The sequence below is a fragment of the Dendrobates tinctorius genome, unplaced genomic scaffold, assembly GCF_039654945.1.
Source record: "Dendrobates tinctorius isolate UK_male_01 unplaced genomic scaffold, ASM3965494v1 ptg000245l, whole genome shotgun sequence".
In the NCBI taxonomy this organism is placed as follows: domain Eukaryota; kingdom Metazoa; phylum Chordata; class Amphibia; order Anura; family Dendrobatidae; genus Dendrobates; species Dendrobates tinctorius.
Genome location: NW_027361912.1, coordinates 8,748,343 through 8,762,146, shown reverse-complemented (window position 1 = coordinate 8,762,146; position 13,804 = coordinate 8,748,343). Strand labels below are relative to the sequence as shown.

The window sequence follows — 13,804 nt, the reverse complement described above, 5'->3', positions numbered from 1 at the left end:
AATGAGTTTGGATATATATATCATATGATAATCTGTATATGGTCTGTGGTATTACCGGTGTTAATGTCTATAGTACCTAAGGTATACTCATGCTGTAATGCGTGAGATGTCTGTGTCCAAATTTGTATATCAGGACTTTCCACGATGTTATTGGATAATATGTTCTAGACTTCATATTAATATGTAATGGTGTTTCTCATGTTCTATGCTATTAATTGTGCCCATGGTATGTGATTATTCTATTTTTCTATTTTTTCATTCATTTTTTTATGTTTTGTTCTATTCTTTTGTATTGAATCCATGTACGGCCAAATGGGGAGGATGATTGACCTGTACGCATGCGCGTTGTGGCCTGGGGCCGCGACGCGGCTTCTGGCGTCTCCTCCGGTATGTTGCCATGGCGACCTTGACGCCGGGTACGTGCTGGTGACGCCGGCGCCGCGTCCCTGGTTTCCATAACGACGGATGCGTCATTTCCGGTTGACGCCTCCTCATTTCCGGTCACGGCCCTTTTTTAGCGTCCTGGCTCTGCTGTTTGTTACGCCCCCTGACGAAGGACGAGCTTCCGAAACGCGCGTCGGGGTACACGCATGGTCTCCCCTGAGACTCCTCTCTCACCATCATTCATTTTGGTAATAATTACCTTTTTTTGCTGCCTTTATTTTTGAACATGGTAGCAATCGTCACCACACAATGGTTATAGAGGGTGAGGGTGTGACAGATTTTCTCTCAAACGTTTTTTGTATTTCCCTGCTAAGGCTTTTTTACAATTTATGTAATGATCATAATGAGGATGTTACATCACCATTTGGTGTTATATGCTGATGGTATCCTTTAGCCGTCATTATAGCGGCCTTTTTGACAATATGTTCTTGTTACATTATTGCCCTATTTAGCGTTTATGTATATACACATATATGTTTTGCTTATATTCATCTATTTACTTTATATAGATATGTGTATATATTATATTATTAGGACTGGTTGACCTATGAATCAGTTAGAGGGAATAGAGTGCCCCTATGGTATATACGATTTGGTGAGGAGAGCTTTATGTCCTTATTGGACTGTATTATCTGTATGCTCTAGGGAGGCCTGCGGTATTTTCCATGGTGCGTGGATTTAATCTGTGCGCTTAGCACTGTTTTGTTCAGGATCTGTTTGTATGTCCCAATAAAGATATATATTTTTCTATATCGGATCTGTGGTCGTTTCTGAGTGGTTTCCACTCCCCCCCTTTTTCATAGTTGCTAGTAGCGACTGATCTATATTTAGGTCCAACACTTCAGTGGAGGCATCTAGGTGTAATTTATTATGCCAGGAATATGTCCTCCTGTCTGAGTGTGTTTATGAGTATTTTATTTTATGCATATTTTTCTGTGTTTTGCACAGGTGTTACTCGTACAAGGATGGACTACAAGGCCAGAGAAATTACCTGGCTGGGACAGGTAGACCAGGTCTTTGGCAGTGATGGTGCTTGCAGTCAGCCGGTTGGTGATCATGGATTCGAAAGTCTTTGTGATTCAGTACAGACTCTACTTTTACGACGTACCAGGATTTGGTGGAGCCGTGCATTTTTACAGAAGTATATTGCACGTAAAATGATTCCTAGAGGCCTTAGGATAAGAGTAACACCTACATTTGTGGTTGAGGATCAGTCTTTTATAAATGAGTGGGAGGAGGCATGCAACATTTGCTCTGGGAGTCTGATGCAGTTATTAATTGGGCTGAATACGAGGCTGATTAATGAGTTGGACAAAAAAATTGATTCTACCTTGTCCGAGTTACGTGGAAATGGGTCAGAAGATCGTATCAAGGTATTTGAGAATGAATTGGAAAAGACGATTGATAATGCAGTCAAAAAAATCAGTGATTCACAGACTTCCAAAATTAATCGAGATACAAAGGATTATCAGTCCAATGGCGTATACCATTGGAGAAAAGCACCCATGAATGGGCGCCAGATGGTACGGGCTGTCTCTAATCAGTCCATATCTTCATTGAGTAGTCAATCAGACACATCAGCTTCCTCAATGACAACTCGATCAGGAAGTAACAATAAACGGGTTAGGAATCATGATTATCATCCCTATAAGCGCTACAGGACTCGGTTCCGTGAGAAGGACTATGATGCGAACAAGGTAATTAATCTAAGCCAACATACACTATCGGACCTTGATTGTTCATTATTGTATAAGGGTTTATCATTTTCCCCATCCTCTGGTCCGGATATTTTTTCCATAGTGAAAAATTTACATGTCTTTGCACGTTCCTTGTTATTTAAACGTTTTTTCTTTAATAATGATACACATAAACTTTTTCCTACAGAAGATGAACAGACTGCGCTAAGAATTTTGGAGGAGTTGTCTGAGGAGCATACCACAATTGAAGGAGGTAAGATACCTCCTTCGATTAGGCCACGTTCTAGACGGTTTCCCCCACTGTCCAATTGCGGTCCAATAGACCTATTTGTTAAAGTGGTGTCTAAAGAACTATCGGCGATGCCACGTTTTATCCGCAATGATAATTTGAATAGGGAAGAGCGTGCTAGGCTTAAACATCTACGTGGTCTCTCTGATGTGGTGATCAAACCGGCGGACAAGGGGGGTAACATAGTGATATGGCCGAATTCTATGTATGAAAAGGAGGCATTTCGCCAGTTATTGAATAACACTTGTTATAAAAAACTCACGTTTAACCCCTTGTCCGCCTTTGATACCCAACTCAGAGGGATCATATCTAGAGCCATTGAGGCAGAAATTATCACGAGGGAGTTGGGATCGGCCTTAGTGGTTAATGAGCCTACAGTAGCGACGTTTTATTTGCTCCCTAAAATCCATAAGGATATACAATGTCCACCAGGTAGGCCGATAGTTTCAGGCCGGGGCAACTATCTTGAACATGTAGGCCGGTGGATTGACTCAGTATTACAACCATTTGTGGAGGTTTTGCCATCTTTTCTTAAAGATACTAACCAGTTATTGAGGAAGGTTGATGGGCTTTCTCTGGATAGAGATGCGATACTGGTGACGGCTGACGTAGAGTCACTGTATACTAGTATCCGACATGCCGATGGTTTAAGAGCAGTGGAATTTTTTCTAGGTACTTCTAGTTTGCCGATGGGTCTTAAACGATTCATTTTAGAGATTCTGGAATTTGCGTTAACGCACAATTTTTTCACTTTTAAGGGGTCCTTTTTCCTGCAGACCCAGGGGACAGCCATGGGAGCGGCCTATGCGCCCTCTTATGCGAATCTGTTCCTGGGCCTGTGGGAGAGGGACCTCTTCCAGTCAGATCTGCACGCATCTGTGGACCGCGTCCTGTCTTGGACGCGGTACATAGATGACGTGTTTTTGATCTGGCAGGGTTCTGAATGTTTATTGGAGCAATTTTTTCAGCAGTTGAATGATAACGCATTGAACATCAGGCTTACCTTTGTTCACGATGTGAACAAGATTGAATTTTTGGATGTTACTTTGAGGAGGGATGGCAGAGATATGATCCAGACAAATATTTTTAGAAAGCCAACCTCCACGAATTCTCTGTTGCATGCCTCCTCCTCTCATCCTAACTATATGATTAGTGCAGTGCCGATAGGACAATTCCTTCGTCTAAGGCGTATTTGTTCGACTGATTCTGACTATGAACAACAGGCTGATGATCTAATACAGCGTTTTAGAGAAAGGGGCTATAGCCATAGATCTATTAAAAAAGCGTATAATCGTGCAAAACATAGTACACGTAATGCCTTATTGTATAAGAACGAGGACATTACATCTAAATTGGATCAATTAAGATTTATAACTACTTTTCATTCTCAATCGGATAGAGTAAGTAAGATCTTGGAGAAGTCTTGGCCTATTCTGTTAACTGATCCCATAATAGCCAAGATATTATCAAACAAACCAAGAATAGCGTATAGAAGGGCGAAAAACCTACGAGGGCATTTAATCAAAAGTCATTATGAGACTAATCCACCATTGACATTTTTGCGTGGTGGTGCCCAACGGTATGGGTGTTTCTCGTGTGGTCAATGTGTGGCTTGTGTTAACATTGATCGAAGCGAGACCTTCACGGATTCATCTGGCTCTAAAGTGTACAAAATCAAAAAGAGGATTACCTGCCTATCAAAATATGTGATATATTATGCCACCTGCCCGTGCTCCCTGATCTATGTAGGATTGACCACACGCCAGTTAAAGGTCAGGGTCAGGGAGCACGTCTTAGGTATACAGGCTGCGGCAGGTGAAAATGATATATCAGTGCTTAAGACTATACCTAGGCACTTTAAATTATACCACCAGTGTGATGGTAGGACCCTCAGAGTTAGAGGGATTGATTTATTGGATCCCGGTATCAGGGGAGGTAGAGTTTCACAACGCTTGGCTCAAATTGAGGCAAGATGGATATGGACCCTAAATACGGTCCAGCCTAATGGGCTTAATGAATCCTTGAATTTTACATCGTTTCTATGATCACCTCCTGGCTGTACTGTTAAGTGCATTGAATTGCTTCCACGTGTACGTGGTTGTTTTTAATTTGTGTTTTTATTGATGTTTTACTTATCATTTTTTCAAATACATCTTTACTTTAGGCCACGTATTTAATATTCACTCCAGCATTGGGTCATGTATTGGAGAACATTCTTAGCTGAATTTGAAGTCTGGACATTTGTCCAATACAGTATGGGACATCTATACCATCATATCAAGACTATACATCGTGGAGTCATATCGGGTGAACCATTGGATCTTAAGTTGTTTATCTGTGTGGACACGACTATTTATCATGCATTACTCACTGTGCGATATCTACAATCCATGGAACAATTCGTCTTATGTGCTATTCAATGTGTTATGAACGAATGAGTTTGGATATATATATCATATGATAATCTGTATATGGTCTGTGGTATTACCGGTGTTAATGTCTATAGTACCTAAGGTATACTCATGCTGTAATGCGTGAGATGTCTGTGTCCAAATTTGTATATCAGGACTTTCCACGATGTTATTGGATAATATGTTCTAGACTTCATATTAATATGTAATGGTGTTTCTCATGTTCTATGCTATTAATTGTGCCCATGGTATGTGATTATTCTATTTTTCTATTTTTTCATTCATTTTTTTATGTTTTGTTCTATTCTTTTGTATTGAATCCATGTACGGCCAAATGGGGAGGATGATTGACCTGTACGCATGCGCGTTGTGGCCTGGGGCCGCGACGCGGCTTCTGGCGTCTCCTCCGGTATGTTGCCATGGCGACCTTGACGCCGGGTACGTGCTGGTGACGCCGGCGCCGCGTCGCGTCCCTGGTTTCCATAACGACGGATGCGTCATTTCCGGTTGACGCCTCCTCATTTCCGGTCACGGCCCTTTTTTAGCGTCCTGGCTCTGCTGTTTGTTACGCCCCCTGACGAAGGACGAGCTTCCGAAACGCGCGTCGGGGTACACGCATGGTCTCCCCTGAGACTCCTCTCTCACCATCATTCATTTTGGTAATAATTACCTTTTTTTTTGCTGCCTTTATTTTTGAACATGGTAGCAATCGTCACCACACAATGGTTATAGAGGGTGAGGGTGTGAGAGATTTTCTCTCAAACGTTTTTTGTATTTCCCTGCTAAGGCTTTTTTACAATTTATGTAATGATCATAATGAGGATGTTACATCACCATTTGGTGTTATATGCTGATGGTATCCTTTAGCCGTCATTATAGCGGCCTTTTTGACAATATGTTCTTGTTACATTATTGCCCTATTTAGCGTTTATGTATATACACATATATGTTTTGCTTATATTCATCTATTTACTTTATATAGATATGTGTATATATTATATTATTAGGACTGGTTGACCTATGAATCAGTTAGAGGGAATAGAGTGCCCCTATGGTATATACGATTTGGTGAGGAGAGCTTTATGTCCTTATTGGACTGTATTATCTGTATGCTCTAGGGAGGCCTGCGGTATTTTCCATGGTGCGTGGATTTAATCTGTGCGCTTAGCACTGTTTTGTTCAGGATCTGTTTGTATGTCCCAATAAAGATATATATTTTTCTATATCGGATCTGTGGTCGTTTCTGAGTGGTTTCCACTCCCCCCCTTTTTCATAGTTGCTAGTAGCGACTGATCTATATTTAGGTCCAACACTTCAGTGGAGGCATCTAGGTGTAATTTATTATGCCAGGAATATGTCCTCCTGTCTGAGTGTGTTTATGAGTATTTTATTTTATTTTAGGTCATTTGTAGAACGGAGGGGACGTGTAGGGCGATAGACAGAGATGAGAGAGGAGATATAAGGCGGTGCAGAACAGTGGAGAGCTTTGTGGGTGAGAGAGATGAGTTTATACTGGACCCTGTAGCGAATAGGTAGCCAGTGTAATGACTGGCACAAGATGGAGGCATCGGTGAAGCGGCTGGACAGAAATATGACCCTGGCTGCCGCATTCAAGATGGATTGGAGAGGAGAAAGTTTGGTAAGAGGGAGACCGATCAGAAGAGAGTTGCAGTAGTCCAGACGAGAATGAATAAGAGCGACAGTAAGAGTATTATCAGTTTCAAAGGTGAGAAAAGGTCGGATTCTGGAGATGTTTTTAAGATGCAGGTGACAAGAGCGACTGAGTGATCGGATGAACGGAGTAAAGGAAAGTTCAGTGTCGAATATGACCCCAAGACAGCGGGCATGCTGCTTGGGAGTTATGGTTGAACCCTCCAGGGTTATTTCGATGTTAGGTAGAGTGAGGTTAGTAGAGGGGAGAAACACAAGAAGTTCAGTTTTAGAGAGATTTAGTTTCAGATAGAGGGAGGACATGATGCTAGAGACAGCAGACAGACAATCCTTGGTATTTTGAATTAGGGTAGGGGTGATGTCAGGGGAAGAAGTGTATAATTGGGTGTCATCAGCATAGAGATGATACTGGAACCCAAATCTGCTGATTGTTTGTCCAATAGGGGCAGTGTATAAAGAGAAGAGGAGGGGGCCTAGGACTGAGCCCTGCGGGACCCCGATAGTAAGGGGACGAGAAGAGGAAGAGGAGCCGGAAAAAAATACAGTGAAGGAGCGGTCAGAGAGGTAGGAGGAGAACCAGGAGAGGGCTGTGTCCTTGAGGCCTATAGAGCGGAGCATAGTGAGGAGGAGCTGGTGATCCACAGTGTCAAATGCGGCAGAGAGATCCAGGAGAATCAGCAGGGAGCAATGACCTTTCGATTTAGCTGTTATTAAATCATAATCATAATCATGATGACTTGAAATACAGTCAGCTTTGGCAATTTTTGTTGGTCTCTCAGGAGACTTAATCCATTGTATGCAAATGACTGTCTTAGCTCCTCCCAGTGTGGAAGAGAAGCCTTGCTTCCCAAAGCAATGGGTTGGTGTTTGTTGCCTGGAGCAGAAGAAGAGAGTGAGGCGATCTACCTGTAATTGCCAAAAATTACATCTTAACTGAGCCCTTAGAATGCCGAAGCCCAGGATGCCTGGAAGCAGTGTGGGAGGGCTAGTGAGGATTTGGAACTCACCATAGCTTAAACAAGCTCTGCTTTGGAAGCTGGAAGGCCTTGGTCACAACAGTGCTTTCAACTTTGCGCAGTGGCCATATCTTAGCCCATGAGGTTTAATTGAGGCGTGATTATTGCTAATTGAAAACTTTTCCCGATACCCCGCCTTGTTGACTTGAAATACAGTCAGCTTTGGCAATTTTTGTTGGTCTTTCAGGAGACTTAATCCATGGTATGCAAATGACAGTCTTAGCTTCTCCCAGTGTGGAAAAAAAGCCTTGCTTCTCACAGCAATGGATTGATGTTTGTTTCTTGGAGCACAAGGCGAGAGTGAGGCAATCTGCCTGTAATTGCCAAAAATTACATCTTAACTGAGCCCTTAGAATGTGGAAGCCAAGGATGCCTGGAAGCAGTGTGGAGGGCTAGTGGTGATTTGGAACTCACCATGGCTTAAAAAGTTCTGCCTTGGAAGCGGGAAGCCCTTTGTCACTTCTGTTCTTTCATCTTTGCGCTGTGGCAATATCGTAGCCCATGAGGTTTAACCGAGGCGTGATTATTGCTAATTGAAAACTTTTCCCAATAGCCCGCCAAGATGACTTGAAATACAGTCAGCTTTGGCAATTTTTGTTGGTCTCTCAGGAGACTTAATCCATTGTATGCAAATAACAGAGTCTTAGCTCCTCCCAGCATGGAAGAAAAGCCTTGCTTCTCACAGCAATGGATTGATGTTTGTTGCCTGGAGTAGAAGGAGAGAGTAAGGCAATCTGCCTGTAATTGCCAAAAATTTCATCTCAACTGAGCCCTTAGAATGTGGAAGCTCAGGATGCCTGGAAGCAGTGTGGGAGAGCTAGTGAGAATTTGTAACTCACCGTAGCTTAAACAAGCTCTGCTTTGGAAGCAGGAAGGCATTGGTCACAACAGTTCTTTCAACTTTGCGCAGTGGCAATATCGTAGCCTATGAGGTTTAACCGAGGTGTGATTATTGCTAATTGAAAACATTTCCCAATACCCCGCCCCATGATGACTTGAAATACAGTCAGCTTTGGCAATTTTTGTTGGTCTCTCAGGAGACTTAATCTATGGTATGCAAATGACAGTCTTAGGTTCTCGCAGTGTGGAAGAAAAGCCTTGCTTCTCACAGCAATGGATTTATGTTTGTTTCTTGGAGCAGAAGGCGAGAGTGAGGCAATCTGCCTGTAATTGCCAAAAATTGTTTTTCCTGAGCCCTTAGCATGTGGAAGCCCAGGATGCCTGGAAGCAGCGTGGGAGGGCTAGTGGTGATTTGGAACTCAACATGGCTTAAACAAGTTCTGCCTTGGAAGTGGGAAGCCCTTGATCACCTCAGTTGGTTCTTCTTTGCGCAGTGGCATTATCGTAGCCCAATGAGGTTTAACTGAGGCATGATTATTGGTAATTGAAAACTTTTCCCTGTACCCTGCCATGATGACTTGAAATACAGTCAGCTTTGGCAATTTTTGTTGGTCTCTCAGGAGACTTAATCCATGGTATGCAAATGACAGTCTTAGCTTCTACCAGTGTGGAAGAAAAGCCTTGCTTCTCACAGCAATGGATTGATGTTTGTTTCTTGGAGCAGAAGGCGAGAGTGAGGCAATCTGCCTGTAATTGCCAAAAATTACATCTTTCCTGAGCCCTCAGAATGTGGAAGCCCAGGATGCCTGGAAGCAGTGTGGGAGGGCTAGTGAGAATTTGTACCTCACCGTAGCTTAAACAAGCTGTGCTTTGGAAGCAGGAAGGCAATGGTCACAACAGTTCTTTCATCTTTGCGCAGGCGCAATATCGTTGCCCATGAGGTTCAATCGAGGCGTGATTATTGTTAATTGAAAACTTTTCCTAATATCCTGCCATGATGATTTTAAATACAGTCAGCTTTGGCAATTTTTGTTGGTCTCGCAGGAGACTTAATCTATGGTATGCAAATGACAGTCTTAGGTCCTCGCAGTGTGGAAGAAAAGCCTTGCTTCTCACAGCAATGGATTGATGTTTGTTTCTTGGAGCAGAAGGCGAGAGTGAGGCAATTTGCCTGTAATTGCCAAAAATTACATCTTAACTGAACCCTTAGAATGTGGAAGCCAAGGATGCCTGGAAGCAGCGTGGAGGGCTAGTGGTGATTTGGAACTCACTATGGCTTAAAAAGTTCTGCCTTGGAAGCGGGAAGCCCTTGGTCACTTCTGTTCTTTCATCTTTGCGCTGTGGCAATATCATTGCCCATGAGGTTTAACCAAGGCGAGATAATTGCTAATTGAAAACTTTTCCCAATACCCCACCATAATGACTTGGAATACAGTCAGCTTTGGCAATTTTTGTTGGTCTCTCAGGAGACTTAATCCATGGTATGCAAATGACAGTCTTAGCTCCTGCCAGCCTGGAAGAAAAGCCTTGCTTCTCACAGCAGTGAATTGATGTTTGTTTCCTGGAGCAGAAGGAGAGAGTGAAGCAATCTGCCTGTAATTGCCAAAAATTGTTTTTCCTGAGCCCTTAGCATGTGGAAGCCCAGGATGCCTGGAAGCAGCGTGGGAGGGCTAGTGGTGATTTGGAACTCAACATGGCTTAAACAAGTTCTGCCTTGGAGGTGGGAAGCCCTTGATCACCTCAGTTGGTTCATCTTTGCGCAGTGGCATTATCGTAGCCCAATGAGGTTTAACTGAGGCGTGATTATTGGTAATTGAAAACTTTTCCCTGTACCCTGCCATGATGACTTGAAATACAGTCAGCTTTGGCAATTTTTGTTGGTCTCTCAGGAGACTTAATCCATTGTATGCAAATGACTGTCTTAGCTCCTCCCAGTGTGGAAGAGAAGCATTGCTTCAAAAAGCAATGGGTTGGTGTTTGTTGCCAGGAGCAGAAGAAGAGAGTGAGGCGATCTACCTGTAATTGCCAAAAATTACATCTTAACTGAGCCCTTAGAATGCGGAAGCCCAGGATGCCTGGAAGCAGTGAGGGAGGGCTAGTGAGGATTTGGAACTCACCATAGCTTAAACAAGCTCTGCTTTGGAAGCTGGAAGGCCTTGGTCACAACAGTTCTTTCAACTTTGCGCAGTGGCAATATTGTAGCCCATGAGGTTTAACCGAGGCGTGATTATTGCTAATTGAAAACTTTTCCCAGTACCCCGCCATGATTACTTGAATTACAGTCAGCTTTGGCAATTTTTGTTGGTCTCTCAGGAGACTTAATCCTTGGTATGCAAATGACAGTCTTAGCTTCTCCCAGTGTGGAAAAAAAGCCTTGCTTCTCACAGCAATGGATTGATGTTTGTTTCTTGAAGCAGAAGGTGAGAATGAAGCAATCTGCCTGTAATTGCCAAAAATTATATCTTTTCTGAGCCCTCAGAATGTGGAAGCCCAGGATGTCTGGAAGCAGCGTGGAGGACTAGTGGTGATTTGGAACTCACCATGGCTTAAACAAGTTCTGCCTTGGAAGCGGGAAGCCCTTGGTCACTTATGTTCCTTCATCTTTGCGCTGTGGCAATATCGTAGCCCATGAGGTTTAACCGAGGCGTGATTATTGCTAATTGAAAACTTTTCCCAATACCCCGCCATGATGACTTGAAATACAGTCAGCTTTGGCAATTTTTGTTGGTCTCTTAGGAGACTTAATCCATGGTATGCAAATGACAGTCTTAGATTCTCCCAATGTGGAAGAAAAGCCTTGTGTCTCACAGCAATGGATTGATGTTTGTTTCTTGGAACAGAAGGCGAGAGTGAGGCAATCTGCCTGTAATTGCCAAAAATTACATCTTTCCTGAACCCTCAGAATGTGGAAGCCCAGGATTCCTGGAAGCAGTGTGGGAGGGCTAGTGAGAATTTGTAACTCACCGTAGCTTAAACAAGCTCTGCTTTGGAAGCAGGAAGGCATTGGTCACAACTAGAGTTGAGCGACTTTTGGTTTTTTAGGGTCGCGTTTCGTTTTGTGAAACCCGACTTTTCCAAAAGTCTGGTCGAGCAAGATCGTCCGATTATAGGGAAAAGTCGGGGTCATCACGAAACCCAATGTAAGTCAATGGGGAAGAAAAGTCGGCAGTGAGAGGAGGACAGGAAACACACCTACAGTGCGCATTTGAATGCCAAAAGCATCAATTCTTCTTACTTAAGCTTGTCAACCTTAATTAACTTCATAATACAAGTTGCGCACTGAAAAATGGGGGTTATTTGGCTAAAGTTGTGGGGGGGGAGGGCTGGCTGCAGGTTTTCATGTGCCCTGGGCGAAAGAGCGCCCCTTTAACACATACCACAACTCATCATGCTCCGATACGGCAGATAAATAGCGGTATAGTACAATGAAAAATACCTCACTTTTTACATCTCATGACGAGGCCCATCTATTTCTCCATACAGAATCATTGGTCCCATATAATGTTTGAAACAGTATATGATGAGCTCCACATAATGCTACAGTATATGTTGGTCCCCATGGATGAAGCTCCACTGTCTTATGGGCCCAAATAATGCTCCAAACATAATGGGCCCCATTTCTAATGCTCTAGTGTATAATGGGCCCTGTAAATGCTGCTCCAGTGTCTGATGTCCACCTTTGGAATGTTCCAGTGTATGGTGGGCCCCATCTATCATTCTCCAGAGTATAGTGCTCCCCAAAAATTGCTGTCCCAACATTGAAAACAATCAAATAAGTCTCCTCGCTAGGGAATCCCTGTACTTGTCTGGACAGGTGCTGTAGCTTGCTTAACAGCTCGCCAGCCGTTCTCACGCCCAGTATGGATTGCACGTGATTGCACAAAGGTTAGAAAGGGTACCGTATCCCTGGATAACATGTATGGATAGCGTACACATTCAAAATATATGTCTCAGGAGGCAGGCTCAGACGGTGTTAGGCCCAGTATGGATTGCACGTGATTGCACAAAGGTTAGAAAGGGTACCGTATCCCTGGATAACATGTATGGATAGCGTACACATTCAAAATATATGTCTCAGGAGGCAGGCTCAGACGGTGTCAGGCCCAGTATGGATTGCACGTGATTGCACAAAGGTTAGAAAGGGTACCGTATCCCTGGATAACATGTATGGATAGCGTACACATTCAAAATATATGTCTCATGAGGCAGGCTCAGACGGTGTCAGGCACAGTATGGATTGCACGTGATTGCACAAAGGTTAGAAAGGGTACCGTATCCCCGGATAACATGTATGGTTAGCGTACATATTCAAAATATATGTCTCAGGAGGCAGGCTCAGACGGTGTCAGGCACAGTATGGATTTGACGGCCCAGATTACACAGCGGAGGAGCAGGGAGAGGTAAAGATTGCAAATGCTGGGGCCCTGCCCAAGCAAGGGGGGCCCACTCGTGGGCGTCGGTACTGGCACTGGGCCCCTCATAGTACAGCGGTGTGTCTGACGGCGGGTGTGCACCACCACCGTCAGAGACACTTGATTGCACTATGAGGGACCCTGTGCCAGTGCCCGTGCCCAAGAGTCGGCCTACCCACCTGTCTAGGGCAACGGCACTCGCATGGTGTCGTGCGGTAGGTGGTGACCCCGGCCATGGGGGGGGAGGCAGCACAGTTAGGGAGTTTTAGAAAGTGGCATATGTTGATGTTGGACATTCAGCTGATGCAAAAGGCGAAATAGGTGAAGTACCAGGAAGAGGTGGACCAAAGCAAGCCATTTTTCTGTCACCCTATGTGTCATCAGGGGAAGGTGGGACAAAATCCTTGGAAACCCATGCGTGGTTCATTTTAATGAAGGTTAGATCATCCACATTTTGGGTTGACAGACGGGTCCTTTTTTCTGTCAGGATTGATCCAGCTGCACTGAAGACTCTTTCCGATAGCACACTTGCAGCTGGGCAAGCGAGCTCCTGTAAGGCATATTGGGCCAATTCAGGCCAGGTGTCCAGTTTAGGGGCCCAATAGTCAAAGGGGAATGACCTGTGTGGGAGAACATCGATATGGGAGGAAAAGTAGTTTGTAACCATAGTTGACAACTGCTGTCTCCTGTCACTTTCCATCGATGCAGTATTACCAGTTGTGTGAGCGGTATTTGAAAAATCAGTCCACAACATTGTCATGAAACCCCTGTCTCCAACGCCACTTCTGCTGTGTGCACCACGAACACCTCTGCCAAGCTGCCCCCGGCCCGTACGGCTCGTGTGAGAACCATCACCGCTGCTGTGTGCTGGGAATGCCTCAAGCAACCGATTTACCAGAGTTGCTTGTTTATTAGCCAATATTAGGTCAAGGTTCTCCTGTGGCATGATGTTTTGTAATTTGCCTTTATAGCGTGGATCCAGGATGCTGGCCAACCAGTAGTCGTCATCGTTCATCATTTTGGC

General features: G+C 44.0%; 9 non-coding genes across 9 annotated transcripts; all 9 read left to right on the top strand.

Annotated features, from left to right (window-relative positions):
* Positions 1-7,578: 7,578 nt before the first annotated feature.
* On the top strand, positions 7,579-7,719 carry LOC141062162 (U4 spliceosomal RNA). Its single transcript, XR_012223956.1, has one exon. It is a non-coding gene; the product is annotated as a U4 spliceosomal RNA (small nuclear RNA).
* A 281-nt stretch (positions 7,720-8,000) lies between these two features.
* Positions 8,001-8,141, top strand: LOC141062823 (U4 spliceosomal RNA). Its single transcript, XR_012224533.1, has one exon. It is a non-coding gene; the product is annotated as a U4 spliceosomal RNA (small nuclear RNA).
* Positions 8,142-8,426: 285 nt separating this feature from the next.
* On the top strand, positions 8,427-8,569 carry LOC141061701 (U4 spliceosomal RNA). The gene has a single exon (XR_012223537.1). It is a non-coding gene; the product is annotated as a U4 spliceosomal RNA (small nuclear RNA).
* A 281-nt stretch (positions 8,570-8,850) lies between these two features.
* On the top strand, positions 8,851-8,992 carry LOC141062547 (U4 spliceosomal RNA). The gene has a single exon (XR_012224304.1). It is a non-coding gene; the product is annotated as a U4 spliceosomal RNA (small nuclear RNA).
* A 283-nt stretch (positions 8,993-9,275) lies between these two features.
* LOC141062421 (U4 spliceosomal RNA) lies at positions 9,276-9,416 on the top strand. Its single transcript, XR_012224190.1, has one exon. It is a non-coding gene; the product is annotated as a U4 spliceosomal RNA (small nuclear RNA).
* A 281-nt stretch (positions 9,417-9,697) lies between these two features.
* LOC141062333 (U4 spliceosomal RNA) lies at positions 9,698-9,838 on the top strand. The gene has a single exon (XR_012224110.1). It is a non-coding gene; the product is annotated as a U4 spliceosomal RNA (small nuclear RNA).
* A 281-nt stretch (positions 9,839-10,119) lies between these two features.
* Positions 10,120-10,261, top strand: LOC141062455 (U4 spliceosomal RNA). Its single transcript, XR_012224220.1, has one exon. It is a non-coding gene; the product is annotated as a U4 spliceosomal RNA (small nuclear RNA).
* Positions 10,262-10,544: 283 nt separating this feature from the next.
* Positions 10,545-10,685, top strand: LOC141061707 (U4 spliceosomal RNA). The gene has a single exon (XR_012223543.1). It is a non-coding gene; the product is annotated as a U4 spliceosomal RNA (small nuclear RNA).
* A 282-nt stretch (positions 10,686-10,967) lies between these two features.
* On the top strand, positions 10,968-11,108 carry LOC141063009 (U4 spliceosomal RNA). The gene has a single exon (XR_012224700.1). It is a non-coding gene; the product is annotated as a U4 spliceosomal RNA (small nuclear RNA).
* Positions 11,109-13,804: the final 2,696 nt, after the last annotated feature.